General features: G+C 46.1%; 1 long non-coding RNA gene across 1 annotated transcript; it reads left to right on the forward strand.

The window, feature by feature from the left end:
- Window positions 1-16,453: 16,453 nt before the first annotated feature.
- LOC146817401 (uncharacterized) lies at window positions 16,454-22,953 on the forward strand. The gene is made up of 3 exons (XR_014963002.1): window positions 16,454-16,668; window positions 18,663-18,763; window positions 22,829-22,953. It is a non-coding gene; the product is annotated as an uncharacterized LOC146817401 (long non-coding RNA).
- The last annotated feature ends 953 nt before the right edge of the window (window positions 22,954-23,906 follow it).

The raw sequence follows: 23,906 nt of genomic DNA on the forward strand, positions 1-23,906 counted from the left end.
AAAACTTTCCATGGCAACAGGGCTATGAATTACTTGCATGAGGACGGAAGGGCCGAGTCCTTTGCTTGGGAGCTAAAGGAAATGTTTACCTAAATCACTAGACAGGAATGCATCGGCTGAAAAGCAAAGTAGATAATTCGAAGGTGAAATACAGCTTCTTGGCAGGCAGGCGAAACTGGCCGAGGCAGGCACCGTTAGCTGCACAGGGAGTAGGACAAAGTTCATGGATACAGATGCGAGCTCAAGCTGAAGCTGTCAGAGACAGAGAGCAGGGAAAGGCTTTGAAGACAGAATCGGGCCTATTCTGCCTGAACATTAAAAATGGAGTAACTTAGCCATATAAAGTCGGTGTCCTTTCATACTTAGGAATCGAATATCCAGCCCATTGATGGCGGATCTGACCGAGAACATGTTGACGGTGGACGCACATATGTTTGCATCTTGGAAACTGGAACTGGAGGGAACATACATGTACTTGTGACATGCACATAGAACCGTTGGGGTTCAAGATAGGGGACATAACTGATCAGGAAAATCCACATTTCCACATTCCCTCCTTGTCCCCTACTTGCCCTTCAAGAGATATCAATCTTCATTATTCCATCGATTTGCTCATGGAGCATCATTTCTTCTTCCTTCTTCTTCCGGCATTTTGAACGAGAACCTTGATATGGAATGCACGATGTGGCACACAGACCACAAATCGCTGGTCCACATTGCAGGCATAAACAGCAACTGAAGAGCATAAGAAGGCCAATACCTAGGAAGGATAGAACTCTCCATCCCCAGGCTGATATCACACTCCAAAACCACCCGGACCACGTCCAAGTGCCTGGATTCTCGTGTATCTGGCTCACAATCTTATGAAGGCGTGTTATAGCTTTATATACAGATGGCGAATTTTCTGGTATGAATATGCAGCAGCTGGATCCGATGACCCTGCAAGCTCCGCCCCTATCGGCCAGGATGACGTCAAGGACAAGACGATTCTGAAGAACAACAATTCTCATCACTGATTGTTCCTCTGTCAGATTGCCTAGGGCGGCTATAGTCTCGTTTACTACAGCTTCAAGAGTCTTGGTTAGTCTACGTATCAGCTTACTATTTGATATTGTACCTATATAGGGAAAGATACCTTTATTGAAATCTACATACTTGTCCCATGCCGTCTCAGTATAATCGACAACTGGGAGATCTCTTCGCTCTCTATTGTGTACTAAATGAACATTTCGATAATAATCAGGAGGAGCTAGGAAAACAGGTGGCAAAAGGAATGCTATGTAACAGGTACCATCCCAATCTAGAGGCAGACGCATATATGCCGTCTGACCACATATAAAGTAAGAATGGCGAGAAGCTCTAAATGAAGATTTACCTTGATCACTATATTCTACTGTAGTAACGCATTTGCTATGGCCCATATGTATGGAACCAACTTTTCTTACACACAATTCACCTTTAACTGGAAATACTGACATAGTGGGCAGAATTAGTTCAACTTCGGATTTGACATTCAGAATCATAAGATTGGGTGTAAAATTACCTAATTTATACACTTCATTTTCTAGATCAGTTCCTGTTCTACTGGGGTGTCCCTCCTTATTAGGGTGACAGACTTTGAATAAAACTAGATTCAGATTTCCCCATATCCAATGTTGTTGATAAACTGCTGTGTCTGGGTCTATGGAATTTAGTAAACTAAACCATGCTCCACAGGAGCCATTATGTGTGAACGGATGTGGAAAGAAAGGCAGAACTCCTTTGTTATTCTGATAGGGAGGGAGTCGGCCACACACCCAACAATTGGTGGCATTACTAGTCTGATGGGAATGATGTAACATACTAATGAAAGTGTTATTGCGCAGCGCAAGTCTATAAGATAATTCATGTGGCGGTAGGTCACTAAAAGAATGTTCAGCAGCAACATTATAAACATGTCTAGAAATAGGATGATATATGTGCAAAATCACACTCGTAATAATTATTAAAAGACTCAATAAAAACAGAATTAATAATGTCCTCATACAGTAGCTACGCAGTGATTTACAATACGCCTGTCGTTTCAACATTTCTCGGGTATTTTCTCTACTCAGGTCCAAGGGATACATGTCAGAGACAATTCAACCGCTTCACCTTGGAGAGGACTTAAACAATCAAATTGCTCGACTGTTTGGGCCTAAGCTTTAATTTATAGTTCTGAGAGTCATTCTGTTCAACAAAGGGAAGTTTTGAATCAGTCTGTGAGGGAGTGCAGGGCACAGTGTCTATATCCGAGGATAGTCCATGAAATTTCTTGATGTGGCTGGAATGTATCCAGCCCTTGCGGCCCTCAACTTTCACGGCTGTTCTTGTGGTCAACAGGACTAGCTTGGGTGCTTTCCACCTGGGCTCCAACTGGGTCTTGCGGTCGAAATTCCTCACAAACACCAGATCACCCGGAGCAACGTCATGGGGTTTCACCTCAGTGTTGTCAGGAAAGGCTGCAGCTACCTGTGAACGACAAGATTGTAGTGCAGACATCAAGGAAGCCAAGTAATCTGTCAGCATATTACAATTAACATCAGTTATTTTACGTGGTATAGGCGTCCCCCACATATTTGGTGGTCTTCCGAAGATCACCTCATACGGGGATAGCCCTGTTCGAGGATGTGCTACCATTCTTATGTAAAATAGTGCAACTGGTAAGGCTACTATCCAGTCAACACCTTTCTCCTTACATATTTTAGACAATCTGATTTTCAAAATTTGATTATGTCGTTCCACGAGACCTGCTGCCTCGGGGTGTCGGACACAGTGGAATTTCCACTGATATCCCAACAAAAGTGAGACATGTTTCATTAATTCGGATGAGAAAGGCTGGCCGTTATCTGAATATACAACACGTGGTAAACCGTACCGTGGGAAAAATTCTCGAACTAACTGTTTGGCAGTAGTCGGGGCCGTGTAATCTGATACTGGGTACGCCTCAGTCCATCGGGAGAGAGCGCAGACAACTACAAGAACATATTTGAATCCTCGACATCGTTCCATCTGGATATAATCCATTTGGAGCACTTCAAAAGGATGATCAGGAGTCTGAAATCCACCCTGTTCTACGGGAACACTTTTTCCTGGGTTGAACTGACAACATATCATACAGGTACGGACTTTTTGTTTAGCTGCTGCTCGTAAATGTTTATTGAACCAAATGTGTTGAATGCTATCTAGCATAGCTTTCTCCCCTAAATGCGCCGGACTGTGAATTGTAGCTATAATGGCTTGGACCATAGAGTCAGGAAGAAACCATACAGATTTCTCCTTCGTCATCCATCCCTGATCTGTATGGATCCCTCCTAGTTCAGTCCATTTCTTTAATTCTTCTGCAGTAGCATGTGTCTGTATGTCAATTACGTCAAGTGCGGGATCCTTAATTGTCATACACTGTGTTGGTGTCTGAACTATTGGCTTTGTCATGTCGAATGTGCGAGTCTGAGCAGTCTGTTTAGCTGTTCTGTCAGCTAAATCATTGCCTTGAGAAATGATATCAGTAACCTTCGTGTGTGCTTTACATTTCATAATCGATATAGCAGTGGGTAGATGTATTGCATCTAGTAAGGCATGAATGAGGGTTCCGTGCTGAATGTGGGCACCATGGGAAGTTAAATAACCTCTCTCTCGCCACAGCACACCGAAGTCGTGTACAACTCCGAATGCATAACGTGAGTCAGTGTATACATTAACTTTCTTATTTGTGGCTTGAATACAGGCTTGTGTTAGAGCAATAAGTTCTGCTGCTTGGGCTGACAAAGTATCTATACAGTTTGTCTCAATAACTTCAGTGTCTGTTGTGACTGCATACGCGGCCACTAAATCTCCTGTACTTGTTCTCATGCATGATCCGTCTACATACAACGTCAGGTCTGGATCTAACAATGGAACGTCTGTCAAGTCTTGTCTAGGTTTCGTCTTTATTTCAATAATTTCAACACAATCATGAGCCAGTGGGTCTGTTCCAATTACAGGTAACAGTGTAGCAGGATTCAATGTATTACAACGTCGGATCTCTATGTGTGGCTGAAACAATGTCAGTTCATAACCGGTAAGTCTTGCTATGGTCAAGTGTTGTGTTTGCGTTCGGTTCACAAGAACTTCTACTGCATGTGGTACTTGTACTGTCAATGGATGTCCTAACACTATGGCATCGCTTTGTCTGATTGCTAAAGCTGTTGCTGCCACTGATTTCAGGCACGCAGGCAAAGCCTGAGCTACGGGATCTAATGTACTGGAAAAATAAGCACATGGCTTGCGTGATCCTGCTTGTTCCTGAGTGAGTACTGACAAGGCAGTACCTTCGCGTTCTGTAACAAAGAGTGTAAAATGTTTGCTATAACATGGTGTTGCTAAAACAGGTGCTTGACATAAAGCTTTCTTTAAGCTTTCAAAAGCTTGTGTATGTTCCTGAGTCCAAGGGAGAACAGTCGATGTGGCTGCCTCCTGTGTGGTTAACTGAATGAGTGGTTTTGCTAGGAATGCATATTGAGGGATCCACTGCCTACAATATGAAGTAAGGCCTATGAAAGCCCGCACCTCCTTTTGTGTCTGGGGTATTGACATGTTAGCAATTAACTGGATGCGATCTGGTGTAAGCTGCCTTCCCTCCTTGGACAACGAGTGACCAAGATAAACAACTCGCTGGACACAGAATTGCAGCTTAGAAGGAGACACCTTGTGCCCCTTGTCGGCTAGAAAATGTAAAACTGTCAGAGAAGCCTTTTCACATTCGGGTTCGCTTCTCGCGGTGATCAGCAGATCATCGACATATTGAAGCAGTGCAGTATTGACTGGCATGTGGATACTGTCAAGTTCTCGTTTCAGTGCTTGGCTGTAGATGCTGGGGCTTTCTGTGAATCCTTGGGGAGCGCGTGAGAATTTAAAACTGCGCCCATTTAAACTGAATCCGAACAAATATTGGCTTTCCGGATCTATGGGGACGCTGAAAAAGGCATTCTTGAGATCAATTACAGTAAAGAATGTTGCTTCGGAATCAATTGCTGTCAATAATGATGATATATCGGGGACCACAGGAAATTGTGGCACAATGCACTTGTTTAGTTCACGCAAATCAATAACCAATCTGTATACTGGCGGAGCAGTAGGATCAGTTCGTTTAAGAATCGGAATTATCGGTGAATTACATACATTGGAGTCTGTTTCTACAACTACTCCTTGGACAATTAGCTCATCAATTATTTTCAGCAAAGCCACTACAGCATCTGGTGGTAACTTGTATTGTCGCATTCGTGGTAGCACCACTCCTGCTTTCAATGTGACTCGGTATGGTGTAATGTTCATGCAACCAACATCAGTAGGGCCTTGTGCCCATAGATGTGTAGGTAAAGTCTGTAGTCGGGGATCCATGTCTCTAGACACATAGTGACCTTTAAAATCACGTAAAAACAACCTTACTCCTTCCGGAGAACAACATATTATGGCTCCTAGGGCTTTCAGAGTTTTAATTCCTAACAGATTTTCTGGGCATGATTTAGTAAGCAATAAATCTGTAGTTCGTGTCAAAGGTCCTATCGTAAGTGGAAGAGGCTGTGATACTTCATTAACAATAGGTTTTCCTGAAAAACCAAGGGAGATATTCTGAGAGCCTGAGAGGGGTGCCCCTGGAACTTCACTACGTTTTATAGTTGTTCGACTTGCCCCTGTATCGAGTAAGAATTTTCTATCTTGACCTAATAATTCACTATGTACATAAGGTCCTTCTTGATCTACAGGAATCTCGATAAGGGGTAAGTCAACTTCCCTCTCTAGGCTAGTTCATGCGTAACGCTGATACTCAGGGTATTCATACTGTGCGGTCTGATACATTTGTCGTGTTGTGGTTTGTGTGGCAGTAGCAGGTAACGGTGGTGCAGCTGGCACAAACTGTATTGGCTGTTGTGCGGCTGGCATGGCCTGGGCATGCTGCATAGCTCCTTGTTCATTCTGATCCTGTCTGAGTGGCCGTGGTCTTTCTTGTGTTTTACCTATGGCGATATTATGTTTTAAAACTGGACAATCGTGTACGTAATGACCTGGCTTTTTGCAATAATTGCATGTCCCTTTTACCGGTCCTGCTGAATCGGAATGTGTCATACCCTTTTTATGTCCTTCAGCTGGTACTGTCTGAGACACTAGCATTTTCATTTTTGTATCTTTCATACGTCTTTGTTCGTGCTCTTGTTCATCTCTAATTCTATTGTGATGATACTGTAACATTTGTAGCATTTGTGACGGAGTGTTACTTTGCCAGGTACTCTCGAATTTCAATATTCTATTCTTTACTGGAGGTAATGCATTTTCTACTAATTTTGTCACAAATAAATGTGGATACGACTCACTACTTGTTTTTATACCACTATTTATTCCAAAACATTTTTCAAATCGGGCATAATAATCACTTGTGTCTTCATCATGCTTTTGTTTACAGGCTGAGATTGCACCCCAATCTTCCTTTTTCGTAGTTAATAAACGTGGCAGTACTTGTACTAGTAAACCTGGTAATGCTTTAACCTTATCCCCGAGCCCTGAACCTGCAGTTCGGGCCTTTTCTTCCATTTCTAATGCTGTCCAATCTATCTTTTGGTCTCCCACTTCCCACTCTTTTTCTTTCAGTTTTTCATAAATGCCAGCAGGTAAGAGCACCTTTAATATCGTCATAATATCAGGATAGGTATACTCTCCCATCAGTAACATGTCCTTAATTTCTCGGTGGAAACCCGCTGGGTCTTTGTCATGACTGGGTACTACTTTCTTCATTTCTAACAATTCAATTTTTGTTATGGGTGTGTATACAAATACACGGTGAAACTGATTGTCTTCGCCTTTTATTGGGTGCACTTCTCGTAAGGGATTTTGTCTATCCATATGATACGGCGTTCTTTCTTTGCGGGGCAGCGAGAAAGAATCCGGACTTACAAAAAGGACATACTGTTTACGTGACACTAATATTTCTTTAATTAACTTGTTACTAGAACCTCTCCATTTGTTCGCGAGTAGTTCCGTTAATATATCAGGTAAAGGACCAGGGTCAGCATGTTGGCTCTTATATAATATAAGGAGTTGCTGAATCATATAGATTCCAGCTAAACGTTGTTCATCTGCACTGAGGTTAAAAAACGTGTGTGCTACGGTCTCATCACCGTATTTTTCAGGACTGCCAATCCAGTGAACGGCTGATCTGGCTAATTCTTGCTCATCCATGGAATCGAGGAGGTGGTAACCCCTTCGTTCTCGTAGTATTTTATCTGCGGCTTGAAACAAATGTTCAGGAGACTTCAGATTTATTACAGGCGTCGGATACGTTCTGCTATTATTTGGACATACAGAGTGTATGGGATCAGAAAAGCATCTAGTATTATTACAGGATCTTCCTCTGCCTACGTAGGCTATGGTCTCTGACTGTCTTGCGGAGTTCCCTGATTCGGACACTTCATCTTGCTCGAACTCGTCTGTTTCCAATCTTTCTTCATGAATACGTTCTATTTCTTTACGGATTTTTCGGCACATGGCTATTATACAGTTTTGCTTATCGTGTCTCCCTTCTGATATATTCTGGCTCCATCTTGTAAGAGTAAGCATTGCATTCGGGTCTACCCCCGGTCGGTCTTGATTTCTGATCATACAGTTTATGAGGAAACGTAACAGTTCCCCCTGTATCTCTACTTTCTGGAATTCCATAGCTCTGTTAATACATTCTGGATCTCGCCCTGTTTGAACAAAATGATATATTTTATCTAGATGCGTAGTCATTCCTGGTAACCTCGCTAAATACTCTGCGGCTCGTCTGATACGTAATGATGCCAGGACCATTTCGTCCTCTTTGCCGACCACCGGGTCATATCTACAATCTATAAGGAGTTCCTTAAGCGCACGTTCACTTACGAATTTGGGTGTACGTGAATGCGCTGACTCTTGAAAAACAAGTTTATTTATTCTAGGTGGCGTAAAAGTATTGCTAGCACCTCCTGTGGCCCCATCTGGGGCGTCGGGTGTGAATGGATTCGTCGAACGTGACACAGCAACTATAGGTGTCGATACCACTGTAGAATCGATTGCGGAGACAGATGCGGAAACAGATGTGCTTGCCGGAGCTTGTGTCGGGACTTGCTGTTGCACGGGGACAGATACCTGATCCTGACGTTGAACCCCTCCGCCAGACGGTCTATGTGGTGCGGGGTTAGCATACTCGGGAGCTGCGTCATCTAGATATGAGGAAAGAAAAACATCTTCCGCGGTTCTGGGATGCCCTTTAGGATGTACCTTAATTGGAAATAATGGGGGTGGCAAGTCTTTTGGCATCTCTGGAACAGCCTTAGGTAGTCCTTCGGCTAGAAGGGGATACATACCATTCATAAGAGCATTTCTTTGTCTATGTACTTGTTCTGATTTCACTCGGATACCTTCCTCAATTAATAGATTTTCTTGAACTTCCTTTGAACTTTCTTTACTCCTCTCTTCTTGTCTACGTGCTTTTTCTGTACGTCTATGAGATTCTTTACGCCATAACTCAACAGCGTCTTTCTGTGACTGTCTGACTTTTCTCTTCCATAACTCTTCCTCCACTTTCATGATGCACTCTGCATCCCAGGTTCCCGCTGCGGGCCACCTTTGACTTTCTGGCAATCCCTTGGTATAATCTACCCATAAATCAAGAAATAATATGGCATCTAAGCCATGCTTGTGATACATAAAATGCCCTGGAGTGTCCCTAGGAGGAATAGGAACTGCTTCTTCAAGCACCCCTTTTCTGGTAGTAATCTGTCTTAACTTCGAGAAGAGCGGCATATTGACAACTGATCTGATACTTACTCTTGAACTCACTTAATACGAAAAACCACAATAATGAACAGTGAACAATGAACAATCATTCATACCACAATATGCAAGACATTTGAACACTTTAAACATTTAAACATTTAAACATTAAACATTTTAAAAAATGACCGACAATGATGACAGTCTGCATAACTAATCACCAAGCTGAATTCTTGACAATAACTGAATACTTCGGAATACTTGATATACTGCTAAACAGTACATATACACTGCTAAACAGTGCAGACCGGATTTGTGTACCCAAATCCGTCTTGACCGGCACAACCTATGTGCGCGTCAACACGCCTCCCCGGCGATGGTACTCACCGAGTAGCTCCTTGAAACGGAAGGCCTCAGAGAATGGACGGGACTCGATGACTGCGGACAGCGGACCCTCTGGACATCGGGACTTCGAAAACCTGGTGGGCCTCTGTATACCTCGGATCTTGCTCTCTCAGCTAGGCTCTGGTCGGGATACTTCGCACTTCTCACCGCCTCGTCTGGGTTGATCGCAGCCTCAGTCGCCCCCGCTTGACCGGAGGGAGCTACAGGAAAATCCTGCTGGTACGCGTTATGGTCCGTCCAGCTGTGGCAGGAGACCGGGCCTGCAACGCACCGCCGGCGCGTGAGATGAGAAAGTGTCCCTATTCGGGCGCCATTATGTGGTAAATATTCTTTTACCTAGACTGAATTTCATACGGAATCTAAAATAAAGTAAAATAGCTCAGAATAATAAGAGGCAGAATCCGTGGTATAAGAGGTTTTCTGAATGGGCTTTATTCCAAAATGGCCGACTCGAGTGGCGGCCTTCAGGTTCCGTCACCACGAGGGTTCAGGAAGTGAAGTACAATACTTTATTGACAAGAAGTAACTTTTATAGGTCATACATTACAATGAAACGAATGTAGAAGGCGTAACAATTGATAAGAGAAATGACATAGTAAATATGTAATCGAAACTAGGCGTAATAAGGAGCAAAAAGAAACATGATTGGCTCTGCTTATCATACATAGGTGGATCTATAAGATAATACTTAACATAGATGCGCGCGCAGCAGCATGACGTGTAATTGACGTGCAACTAGGGGGTGAAGGGGACTTGACATTTAGCTCTACATGTGGAGACGAGAAGTCTGGGGGGTCAAGTCAACCTAATCCCAAATCATATCTAACATCCTATGTTTAGAGAACTATGTTATCCACAAGGAAGGACTCTCGAGCAGAATCTATTCTATACTGACTGTGTGTGCGTGTACAAGCGTCTAAGTGCCTATATGAGATGCGAGGGGCAGAAAACTTTCCATGGCAACAGGGCTATGAATTACTTGCATGAGGACGGAAGGGCCGAGTCCTTTGCTTGGGAGCTAAAGGAAATGTTTACCTAAATCACTAGACAGGAATGCATCGGCTGAAAAGCAAAGTAGATAATTCGAAGGTGAAATACAGCTTCTTGGCAGGCAGGCGAAACTGGCCGAGGCAGGCACCGTTAGCTGCACAGGGAGTAGGACAAAGTTCATGGATACAGATGCGAGCTCAAGCTGAAGCTGTCAGAGACAGAGAGCAGGGAAAGGCTTTGAAGACAGAATCGGGCCTATTCTGCCTGAACATTAAAAATGGAGTAACTTAGCCATATAAAGTCGGTGTCCTTTCATACTTAGGAATCGAATATCCAGCCCATTGATGGCGGATCTGACAGAGAACATGTTGACGGTGGACGCACATATGTTTGCGTCTTGGAAACTGGAACTGGAGGGAACATACATGTACTTGTGACATGCACATAGAACCGTTGGGGTTCAAGATAGGGGACATAACTGATCAGGAAAATCCACATTTCCACAGAGCCCCGAACCTCCTCCTCCGTGATCTGCTCAGCCATGAATTCCTGCATGCCCCGATCGAGCAGGACCAGGGCGATGTCGTCTAAGTATCGCTCTGTATCCGTGTGATCAGAGCCTTCCCTGGACGTGTACAATTCGGTGTAGAAGCTCACAAATTCGCCCCGTATCTCTTCAGTGGTGCGAAGTGGTACATTGGCGTCTGAATGGAGCTCCGCAATGTAAGCACGTGAGTGGTGCGGTCGAAGCATGTGGGCTAGCGTACGCCCGGGGCGCTCGCCCTAGCGTCGTGCAATCTGGTACTTACCGAGGTACAGAACCTCGCGGTCAGCAGCATCTCGAAATTCAAGCAGGAGAGCCTGGCGTTTTGCGGAGGTATCGGTTGTCATGTCGGCGCTTGTCGAAGCGTCGAGTGCAGCTAGTTGGTCTCCTAACTGTGAAAGCGTAGCACGCAGGGACCTTCAGCACTCCAGCGCATTTTGAGAGACAGATTCCGCGCAGAAAGGCTTTAAAGCCCTCCCACAGCGTGGCATAAGTGGACACCGAGCCCGTGTTCAGGGCGAAATAGTCGTCAATCGCGGCCTGAACCTCACTGAGGAAGAGTTCGTCGCGGAGAGCCGTGTCGGGAAAACGCCATTGGCGCTCAAAGCCCGAGGGTCTGGGAAGCCAAAAGGCGAAGGTGACGGGGGAGTGGTCTGAGTAGGTGCGGGGCAGAGTAGTCACAGAGGGGCGCCAGGTTAGTACATCAGGGGTGGAGAACCAATAGTCGAGACGCGTCCAGGTGTTGTGTTGGCCAGAATAGTGCGTGAATGAGGGAAGATCGGTAGGGGAGCGCCGCGCCATGTCAATCAAGCTGTGGTGCGTGCATAACTCCTGAAGGGACCGCAGTGTGTGGGGTTTGGATTGCGGATGTGGTTTGGAGCTGTCGAGATTGGGGTCCAGCAGGATGTTGAAGTCTCCGCCTAGGAGGATGGAGTGAGAGCCATGGCGTAGAAGGAGCTCGTCCAGCTTGTGAAAGAACGCCGGGGTGTCGGTGTTAGGGGTGTATATGCTGGCCAGAGTGACCGGTCTGTCGAGGAGTGTTCCCGTGATGAGTATGTACCTACCCTCTGGGTCGGCTTGAGAGTGATGCAGCCGGAAGGGGATACGTCTGTGAATCAATATGGCTGTGCCTCTGGCATAATTACTATAATTGGCAAAGAATCTGTTAGGGCCCCGATCCGAACGTGGCTGGAGACGATGCGGCAAGGTGGGTCTCTTGAAGAAAAACTATGTCTGCGGAGTGACGGTGCAGGTATTGAAGGGTGCGCTTACATTTCTGTCGATTGTTGAGCCCTCTAACATTCCAGGAGATGAAAACTAATTTGGAAGGGCCAGGGATGTTCCCGAGCTGAGGGTTGTTAGGAGCCATGCACTGGTGTGTGGGAGAATCGGTGTGGACGGAGCTGAGGAGGACGCTGCAGGGAGAAAAGGTGCCATATCGATCGCGTCACAACAAGACAGTGTCTAGAATTCTTACAAAGCAACGATAAATTCAAAAACATAATAACCCCCCCTCCACCCTCCACCCAGCCTCTTACCCTAAACAAAGAGGCATATCCCAAAACTACCCCGCAACAAAATAGAACAACGCAATAAGTGGTCAGCCAACCAGGCGGCCCGCAAGGGCTGCGAGGAAACAACGTAGAAACATAGCACTTAGCGTACGCCACGGGGGGTGGCAACGTCCCAAGACCGTCAGGAGCCCGCCCAGCTGGAGTAGGAAGTACAAGTAGGTAAGCATCCTGTTAAGACTCAGATCGACATGAGTGATCGCATCGGAGCTAGGGATGAGTCAGAGTCTCGTCAACTGATGCTGCAGAAGAGTTCGGCGCTGGTTTGAGAGTCATTGTCTAGGGGGGGAGGGGAACTGGCAACGATGGGTCGTGGGGGCTTCCCGCTGTTGCTGTAGCGCTTGCAGAAATCTTGAGCTGCCGCCGGAGTGTCAAAGAGATGCGGTCGGCCATCAACATCCACTTTGAGGCGAGCTGGATAGAGCATACCATTTTTCAATCCCAGGCTCCGGAGGGTGGCCTTCACTCCAGTAAATTTACGCCTTGCCTCCTGTACCATGGGGGTGAAGTCAGGATAAAAGGAGAGTTTAGAGCCCTGCCAGAGTACATCACCCTTTTCACGAGCCAGGTGAAGCACAGTGTCCCTGTCGCGGAAATTAAGGAGGCGTATGAGGATGGGGCGAGGCGGGGCGCCGGCACGGGACGAGGGCCCAGGGATCTATGTGCGTGCTCTACGATCAGACAGGAGCTGAAGGCGGCAGGGTCAAAGAGGTCATTGAGTAATTTTTCTATAAAGAGTTCCATCCTACCGGTTTGTGTGGATTCTGGGACGCCAATGAGGCGGATGTTGTTCCTTCGACCCCTTGCCTCCAAGTCCTCATTCTTCTGTGCCACCGTTTTGAGGATATGTTCCATCTTTTGCAGGCGTGTCCGAATGCCCCCCAGCCCGTCCTCCGCGTCGGATATCCGAGCCTCCGCCGCGTCCAGCCTGCGGTCCTGCGCTTGAATCTTGACTCCCTATGCCTCCAGGGTGCCCGCCAGAGCGTCGAACCGACTGTCCATTGCGTGAAAGCCGGCCTTCATCTCCTGTAGGATCGTGGTTTGAGAAGTGGCCTGCTGGGCCGGGGGAGCCTGTACTGATGTGTCGTGTGGGGGCTGGTGAGGAAAGTTAAGTGTAGGTCACCAAAAATTAGTGCTAGTGGGACCCACCTGCAGCCACCCTCTCAAATTAAGCACTGTGGATGACAATTAATTAATTCATTAATTAATATATTTATTTATTTTGGGTGTGGCTCCCATTTGAGAAAGATGCAGATGACCATTTATTGTAGGCAGAGGATGAGACCAGAAGAGGCAAACTAGCCAGGCATTGAAAGACCCATGAGTGCCAACAGGGATAAGCTTCAGGTAGACTGCAGAGCTAAGATCTGGGCCAGCTTCCATTATTTATGGGAATCACAGCCTTGTTTCTCTGCGAAGTATCATAATGGGTATATTACCCCAGGGGACCATATGATACTCTCCAGTCCTACTCACATCATGTTGTGAATTCTAGTTTTTCAGTCTGGAGAAGATTAAGGCAATTGGTGAAGGTTTCCAAAAGGTGAGGAAAGTTGTGCTGGCCCTGAATAAGGACCCACGAGGCATGTTTTATGAAACCTCAAAAGAGATCCATACAACAGTTAAAGCTGGTTTGGATGCAGGAAGGAGCCCAAGTGGACATGGTAAGTATGGATGGGGCAACGTTGACTTCTAGATCTACAGGCTACCTAAAGAGTGTGGTTCCCCCAGATACTGACTCACAGGGACCTAGAGACGAGTGTAGTGGGTGGTATGGGGTCCAAACAGTACAGAGGTCATTAGAGCACCAGGTTACCTGGAATATTTAGTCCTTTAAAATCTTATGACAATCAGACAAATTGAGATTCACTGATCTCAGCTAGACCATCAAACTGTTCAGGAGTCATGATCCATAGTGGCAGACTGGGGGTTCATTTCATAACAACTAGAGCACTATGTTATTAGAAGGTTTTGGCATCAAGTGACTGGTTGTGGGCTAAGAAAGCTATTTTAATTATTGATCACTAGCCTATCTGATTGGAGGTGGCCGGGGGGGGGGGGGTGTCTCGTCCACTATTTGTTGATTATTAGCCGAATGGGCCACTTGTGAGGCATATGACAATCTGGCTCACTAAAATCCAGTTTGTTGATTGAATGTAAGGACCAATACTTATTAAGGGAGGAGGTTTTAGAAAACTATGGCTCATGGGTGATAGAAAGTGTTGGGAAGTTACCAAGAGTTGGCTAAAGTGGGTCAGTTCACACGGACAGGGTCATGTGGCCAGCACTGCAACCAGGCACCTTATAGCTAACTTACAAAAAATTGTACAGTGGCTGTTCTAGGTCAATGATGGTGGGAAGGGACGAGTGGATAGAAAAACCCCTATGGTGGAAGTGTGTAAAACATTTTTTTTCAGGGAACATAACAATCCAAATTATTCTAGAGCCACATAGCTACATATTAAAAAACATAATTAATTTTCTTATTTTACAAATCCTATAAAACATATGCCAAAGTACAATCTTTCAAATTCTTAAGTCCATAGTTACAGAAGAATCCATATAGGAACATAATATTGAGTTTTCCAGATAAGTATCCCAGTTTCCAGTTGTCCCAGGTGATGTTCGATTTGTGCAACCAACATATGTTTCGCGAGTAACCACACTTTTAAGGCCTTTGATAATACTCCTTATATAGCATCACATTCAAGTACGCCTTACTGCCTTACTCGAAAGCGATTGCGAGCAGAGATGCACATCTGGTGATTCGGCCAGCTCTTTGTTGGAAATTGACTTTTTTAGGATGGTGTACTGTCAGATATTTTTGCCATAACAGTTTTTCTGGCTGTAGAACTCTGTGCATTTTATTCCTACTATCAGAGGTAAAATGCCTGTGCTCCCCCTTTCAACAAGATGAATATGAAACATCCCTAATTGACATATTTATCTTACCTATCAGTCCCTAGTAAAAAAAAGTGTACCCAGAACCTGTAAGATAAATATCAAAAGTGGACTGCAGCACCCATTGTGCCATCCACCACAGTGACAGTGTAAACATGACTGCAGGCCTACCATTTGTAGCCTGGTTGTACAGTTTTTAAACTGCAAATTCGATCTGTCAAAATAACCCCATTTAACAGGCCAAAACCCCAAAACCTTTCTTTTAAATATGAATACGTCACCCCTATGTTGGCCTTACATCCCATAAGGTAGGCTGCATGGCATTTAAAAGTAGGTCATGTAAAAGCTTAATGATAAACATGCCTTACTGGGGCAGCGCCCCAACAGTTATTTTCACAGTAGGGGGGTTGGCTGCTCCATAAGAAAGCATTAATATACAATATTTCATTTAATAATGTTATCTTCGACTAGGGAATGGCTACACATTTCATTGTTGGACTTTTTGAAATATCTATTGCAAACCTAATTTACTGGTCAAACCAGATTTGCAACAAATATTTTTGCAAAGGAACTATTAGAAAGTTATAAAGTCAACAATTGAAAAAACCCCTTTATTAACCTCTTCTGTGCCCATGACGAGATAGTCTCATCATGGAGCACAGTCACGCTGTGCCCATGACGAGACTATCTCGTCATGAACCCCACCCACTAATTAAACACCCGGCACAGGAGGGGGTAAAGGGCGTGGCACAGAAGGGGTTAAGTTTATCAAACCAATACAAATAAAAACAAATGCACTAAAGGAAATACATAGATATGAAGTTGACCTGACATAGATGATGAAAGAAATGTAGAAGAATTATGTTTTATTAGCAAAAATATATTACCAGACTAAGTCAAGAGTATCTATATCATCACATATTATGCCAGCAATCAGCCCAGTGTTACCCTGTTCCTGCAGGTCAGTCGCCAGCACCCAAGAAAGTCATAGCTCAGGCCTTCACTCAGGTGGAGGAGATGGGTCTAGGACAGGAGCTGCAGGTTGTTCATCAGTCTCTCGGCTAACCAAAATATATTTTCTCGATATGGACCCTGTAATACGGGCATCTCGGAAGACGAGACTTCCGTGCCCTTCAAGATGGCGGCACCCCGATCCGAAGGGGAAGAGGTTAGCGGACTAGTCACGCCAGCCGACACGGGACTGCCGTCGCGTGCCGGAACCAGAGAAAAAAAGGTGGCGAGGGAAGAGGAGGAGGGAGAGACGGAGAGAGAAAAGTTAAGCGAAGCGGTGAAAGATCAGGACCGGGGATCTTCGGGAGAGCCGGGTGGTGAATGGAACCGTCGGAGCGGTGGAAAGGAAGAGCCGAAGGGCCAGGGGCCCCCAGCCTGCACTGCCTCTGTGTCCAGACGTCCCCAGAAGAAGCAGGACGCCGAGACACCCCACGCCACGGTCCTGGAGGACCGTAGCTTCAGGCAAGTGCCGTTCTTTCATTATTTAAAAAGGTTGACTGGGAGGGGAGACCAGGGAGGACGACCTAAGCCGGGCACTAGTTAGGACCGCTCTTTCCCCCATGTCCTCAATCCCTCACAAACCGTGGTGATAGTCCGTTCAGGTGGAGGATCAGCACCACAGATACCGAAACGTAAGCCTTATTACTGACCGGTGGTTGTTTTGTGTTTCTTTGTTTTTCCGGGGACGCCAAGCCAATCAGGGAACCAACAAAGAGCTGAAGGGAAGCTACTTCAAGAAAGGGAGACCTGTGGAAGCGGATACCGGACCCGTTATACTTTGGTTGAATATTCATTTCTGGACACCCTCATACATTAGACTGTGTCTCTGCGTTACCACTGTTCCTTTCATCCTCAATAAACGAACAAAGTGTTACTACGTCTTTGGTCCTAACAAAGCTCCGGGTGTGTACTAATTAACTTAAGAGAGGATTAGGTGTAGGTCCTGGGAGGTGAACATCCTAGAGTGGTGTCAGAAGTGGGATTGTCGTCTGAGGCTTGAAGATGACACAACCCGTGACTCTCCAGGACATTATCACCCAGTTGGCTGAGGGACAGCGACATTTACAGTTAGTAATGGAACAACAGAATCAAAATGCCCAGAAGGAAAGAGAATCTTTCCATAAGGCTCTGACAGAACAGGCGGGGCTGCTAACGAATAATCAACAGGTGCAAGATACAGCCATTCTAAGACTCACGGATGCTATATCCAACACCCGGGTACATTCGAATGTCCCAGGGAGCGTACTTCAGAAATTTCAAGAGGGAGAGGACCCAGATTATTTCTTTACGAACTTTGAAAGAGTTTCTACCACCGCCACGTGGCCCCCTGAGATGTGGGGTCAGTACATCGCCCCACTATTGTCGGGGGAGTTACAGGCCGCCTACCAAGCTGCTAACCCCACTGGCGTCACGCCCTATCAGGACATCAAGAAAGCTATTTTAGAAAGACTCTGGTGTGACCAGGAATACTATAGGGCTAGGTTTCACAAGGAGAAATGGGGGTCTGGAGACAATCCCAGAGCCTTGTTTTACCGGATTAGAGATTTGGGAACCCGCTGGCTTCAACCCAGTACCTCCTCAGTGGAGGAGATGGCAGAGAAGGTATTCCTAGAGCAATACTTGGAAGCCCTGCCAAGTAACACTAGAGCTTGGGTGAAACAGCATCCGGGGCTGACACAACAGTCGGCTATAGAACTAGCTTGTTTCATATCATAGATCTCCAGACTTCAAAGCTCAGCCAACAAGAGTTCCGATGTCTTCTCTTAAGCCCCTCTCCAAACTCTCCAGTGAAGGAGACCGACGACCCTTATCCACTACGAAACCTGTGTCTAAACCACCAAAACCGTCTCCAGCACACATGGGGCCTCAGTGTTTTCGCTGTGACGAGTGGGGGCACATAGCCAGGAATTTTCCCTTAAACACCGATAGCACAGAACCTATGGAGGTTGAGTGGTCCCGAGGAAGGGTGTTAATGACAGGAGGCAATAGACAGAGGTATAAGAAAGCGGTCAGGATAAACGGGAGACCGATAGACGCTTTACTGGATACAGGTTGTCACCATACAGTCGTAGCAAAAGAGTTGCTTCCGGGTCGCAAAAGAGTGTGAAGGGAGACGGTACTCGTATCCTGTGTGCATGGTGAGGTCAGGTCCTATCCTTTAGCAGAGATTTTGATAGAGATAGATGGGTACCCACAAGTTAGAAAGGTAGGGATAGTTCCCGGACTACCCGAAACCGTGTTGTTAGGCACCGACCTTCCCCACTTTCATGAGTATTTAACTGGGCTCACGCAGCAAGGTGATGAGGTAGAATGGCTACAGGAGGCTCCGTTCTGCACTGAATCCATAGCCAGCCCCAGAGACAGGGAAAAGAAATCCCGTAGTGAAAAAAGAAGAGATAGAGAAAGCTACGCGCATGCCTCCTCTAGTGTGTCCTCATGTATGCTTTCTTCCCCAGACGATGGCAACACTCCTGCTTGGAGCTTTCGAGCGGCCCAGAAAGACGAAAGCACCTTGTTACAGGCCTGGAAGCAAGTACAGGAAGTCGACTACGAAAAGGTAGGCCCTTATTTTTTCATAACAAAAAGGTCTGCTGTATAGAGCTAATGGAGGGCCTGGACAGAAGTCTAAACAATTGCTTATCCCGATTGCATTTAGAGAACAGGCGTTACAGTTGGCCCACAGCCAGACGGGGGGGGGGGTCACTATGGCCAAGAGCACACTTTAAAGTACCTGTTGGAACGGTTTTATTGGCCAGGAGTGTATCAGGAGACTTCCAGATTCTGTGCAGCCTGTCCCAAATGTCAGTTGATGAATCCATCCAAGGACTGAAAGGTTCCACTGCATCCTTTGCCCATCATTGACATTCCCTTCCAGAGGGTGAGTATGGATTTAGTAGGACCACTAGTAAAGTCCGCAAGGGGACACCAGTATATTTTGGTTTTGGTGGATTACGCCACCCGCTATCCCAAGGCCATTCCCCTCACCAGCATGACCACGATAGCAGTAGCCCAGGCTATGATCTCTTTCTTTGCACGAGTAGGGTTTCCTTTAGAAATCTTAACAGATCAGGGGACTCCTTTCATGGCCAAACTAATGAAAAAAATCTGTAAAATTCTAGGAGTACACCAAATTCGAACAGCGGTGTACTATCCCCAGACAGACAGTCTGGTGGAAAGGTACAACCGAACAATCAAGACCATCCTTAAAAAACTAATAGGGGACACAGGGAAAGACTGGGACCGAAAACTGCCTCTGGTGCTCTTTGCCATCAGAACACACGAGCAAAAATCCACAGGATTCAGTCCTTTTGAACTCCTGTTTGTACGCACCCCTCGCACTTTACTGGAAATGGCCGCTGAACAGTGGACTGAAGAGGAGGATGAAGGGAAACCCCTTTTGGGATATGTACACACATTGAAGGAAACCTTAGCTACCTTATGGGACACGGTGCATCAGAATATGGAGAAAGCCCAAGCTAACCAGAAAGAGCAGTATGACCGTACCAGCCGAATGAGGGAGTTAAAGTTGGGGAGAAATTACTGATTCTTTTGCCCTCTTCAGAAAAGAAGCTGTTGGCAACTTGGCAAGGACCGTATAGCGTGACACGGAGGGTCACTCCAGTCTCATACCGAGTTGCGGTACCCCATACCAATAGTCTCGGTCAAACTTACCATATAAACCTCTTGAAGAAGTGGGAGGAGACAGAGGTCCTTATCGGAGATGGGAAAGGAATACGGCCCGTATGTCAAGTAACTATCAATAAACCACTGGACATACATATGGAACTCGAAAGAGGGTCCAAAGAGGAGAGACCCCAGCTGGGATCTAAGCTCTCTCCAGAACAACAGGTACAATTGGAAAATATATTGGATCGATACCCAGGGCTGAGTTCTGGTAATCCAGGACGTACCTCTTTAGTGGCTCATGACATTATCACTCAAGAAGGGCAAGTGGTGAACCTGAAACCATATCGGATACCAGAGGCCAGGAGAAAAGCCATAGAAATAGAGGTGGAATCTATGCTCAAAGCTGACATAATTGAACCGTCTCACAGTCAGTGGCGTTCGCCCATCGTGTTAGTGCTCAAACCGGATGGAAGCCTTCGATTTTGCATAGATTTTCGCCAGGTGAACGCTCATTCCAAATTTGACAACTGCCCAATGCCCCGTGTGGACGAATTAATAGAGAGGTTAGGCGAAGCTAGAGTCATATCCACCATTGATTTAACATAAGGATATTGGCAAATTCCTTTAACAAATCCAGCCAAAGAGAAGACAGCGTTTTCAACCCCGTCAGGACTATACCAATTCAAGGTGATGCCGTTTGGTCTCCACGGAGCACCGACAACCTTTCAAAGACTTATGGATGTCCTGCTACGTGCACACCAGGGATATGCTGTCGCCTACTTGGACAACATAGTGGTATATAGCCCGGATTGGGAAACACACTTAGCTCATCTCAATAACATTTTTGATACCTTGAGACAAGCTGGTCTCACTCTAAACCCAAAGAAGACCACCCTTGGAACACACCAGATAGAGTACCTGGGGTACACCATCAGGGAAGGTACGATTTTACCACAACATGACAAACTAGAGGCTATACAGAAGATTCCCAGACCCACTACCAGGAAAGAGGTACAAGCCTTTCTGGGACTAGTAGGGTACTATCGCAGGTTTATTCCACAGTTTTCCGAGCTTGCTAGTCCTCTCACAGACCTGCTTAGACACAAGACTACAAATGCCAAGATAGAGTGGGGGAAGAGACAAGAAGACAGTTTCAGTTCCCTAAAGACCAAACTATGTAATGCCCCTGTCCTAACCTGTCCTGACTTCAAAAAGTCATCATTTGCGTTGCAAACAGATGCTTCTGATAGAGGCTTAGGAGCTGTACTATCCCAACCAGATGCACAGGGTCTTCTACGACCCGTGTTGTTCTTGAGTCGGAAATTGTTCCCAAGGGAAACCCGGTATGCCACCATGGAGAAAGAATGCCTAGCTATTAAGTGGGCCATGGAGTCATTACAATATTACCTGTTGGGGCGCCATTTCTTTCTGCTAACGGACCATGCTCCCTTGACTTGGTTAGCTACTAATAAGGATACCAACACCAAAATACTGAGATGGTTCTTAGCATTGCAGCCCTTTTCATTTCAGACTATGCGCATTCCGGGACGATTGCAAGTTAACGCGGACTACCTCTGAATGGCCCGATCGTCCATCTGGAGGAGAAAAGCAGTGTAATACGGGCATCTCGGAAGACGAGACTTCCGTGCCCTTCAAGATGGCGGCACCCCGATCCGAAGGGGAAGAGGTTAGCAGACTAGTCACGCCAGCCGACGCGAGACTGCCGTCGCGCGCCGGAACCAGAGAAAAAAGGTGGCGAGGGAAGAGGAGGACGGAGAGAGAAAAGTTAAGCGAAGCGGCGAAAGATCAGGACCGGGGATCTTCGGGAGAGCCGGGTGGTGAAAGGAACCGTCGGAGCGGCGGAAAGGAAGAGCCGAAGGGCCAGGGGCCCCCAGCCTGCACCGCCTCTGTGTCCAGACGTCCCCAGGAGAAGCAGGACGCCGAGACACCCCACGCTACGGTCCTGGAGGACCGTAGCTTCAGGCAAGTGCCTTTCTTTCATTATTTAAAAAGGTTGACTGGGAGGGGAGACCAGGGAGGACGACCTAAGCCGGGCACAAGTTAGGACCGCTCTTTCCCCCACATCCTCAGTCCCTCACAAACCGTGGTGATAGTCCGTTCAGGTGGAGGGTCAGCACCACAGATACCGAAACGTAAGCCTTATTACTGACCGGTGGTTGTTTTGTGTTTCTTTGTTTTTCCGGGGACGCCAAGCCAATCAGGGAACTTACAAAGAGCTGAAGGGAAGCTAGTTTAAGAAAGGGATACCTGTGGAAGCTGATACCGGACCCGTTATACTTTGGTTGATTATTCATTTCTGGACACCCTCATACATTAGACTGTGTCTCTACGTTACCACCTTTCATCCTCAATAAACGGACAAAGTGTTACTACATCTTTGGTCCTAACAAAGCTCCGGGTGTATACTAATTACCTTAAGAGAGGATTAGGTGTAGGTCCTGGGAGGTCAACATCCTACAGACCCCGAATGTCCCTAGGTTGTGCTTTTGGGACTTATATTGATGAACACATTTCAACCTGCTCATTTCAAAATATAACAACTCGAAACCACGCCCTGCCCACCCGATGCTGGACAAAGCAGCGGGGACCCAAGGTGTCCCGTGGAACAGGGGATGTCCACAAGATAGCCTAGATAGCCAAAATGATGCCCCACCCCCAAAGAATGTGACGAGGAGCCAATGAATCGCCCATATCTCGCAGACTAGGGATGAATGGGGCCCCCTGAAGGTTTGTGGGCCACTTGAGGCATACTGCCCCCTATGCACCACATGGACTGCAGGGGCCTGGGTTATGCCAATGCCTGGCTCTTTGTCCCTAATCCGCTGTGCTTGCAGCACTCTCACCTCTGTTAGAATTCTCTCTCAGTCTGGCAGACCCCATCACAGTGAGAAGTACTAGGGACCCTTTTGCTTGGCAATACATTGGCAATTGCAGCAACAAAATAATCTTGCACGTTTTTACTTTTTATTTTCAGCTATGGAAAAACAGTGCTGTTTACATACACTCGAAAGCAGAGAGGACAGAGGGACATAGGCGCTGGAAGTAGGGGTGCTGTGGGTTCTGCATCATCCCCCAAAATAACCATGCTGGAGTTGAGGAGGTGAACAAGCAATAAAGATGCCTTTACATTTTGTGCTTATCTTGTCATATTTGATGAGTTTTCAAAGACAAACCTCAAATGTCAGGCTGCGTCTTCTGACAAATTGTTACTTATTTCTAAACTTGTGTTTACTTTTATTTACCTGACTACAAAGTGAGAGGATTTTGTAAAAGCGACCTAGGCAACAATCTTGCTGTGGTACAGAGAGTGAAAGGAAAAGCTGTAGTATGTCAGCTTGTTTCTATTACACAACAGCATTTAAATACCTGTAAATTAGATATAAACGTTTCAAATAAATACCAGCAATTAGGAAATCACAAATGAAGGACATTTTTTTGTAATTCTGATGGTGCAGTAATTATAAATATTCACTGAAACCAGATTACTACTACACATTATTGTTTTTGCTGCATGCAGTTTTACCAGTATAACTGCATTCCTACACAAATTCAGAGCCATTGAACGGGAAATGTGCTGTCTGTAAAGGTCAGGGGCCACCTCACCAGTGCTCCAAAATGCACCACCAGCTACATACCACACTCCTAGCCCCCTCCTGCTGAATTAGCATGGTACATGTGCTACACCCTTTTTTCTATGATGCTTGAATGTTTTACATTCGATATGATTCCAGTGAATTAACATTAATGACAGCTCCCCCACTATGAAAATTGTCCCAGCTCCACTACCGAGGGGACCCTTAAGATGTGGAAGCCTGAGGGCCCCCAGGCTCCGCGGGGGCTGTGGGACCCTTTTGTAAGCGCCTGTCTAGGATCATGGCGAGTGGTGCACAACCAGAGAAAAGCTGCTGGTGCACATACAGCAAAATAATTTTTTTAAAGTATATCTCTGCTTATTTAACAAAATGAAATGAAATGCTTCATGTGTTGTATGTATGCCGCAGCTGCTCACACAAGTAGTTAAAAACACGAATGCTGGGTGTACAGCCACAGGG

This window comes from Triturus cristatus, chromosome 6 (genome assembly GCF_964204655.1).
Source record: "Triturus cristatus chromosome 6, aTriCri1.1, whole genome shotgun sequence".
In the NCBI taxonomy this organism is placed as follows: Eukaryota; Metazoa; Chordata; class Amphibia; order Caudata; family Salamandridae; genus Triturus; species Triturus cristatus.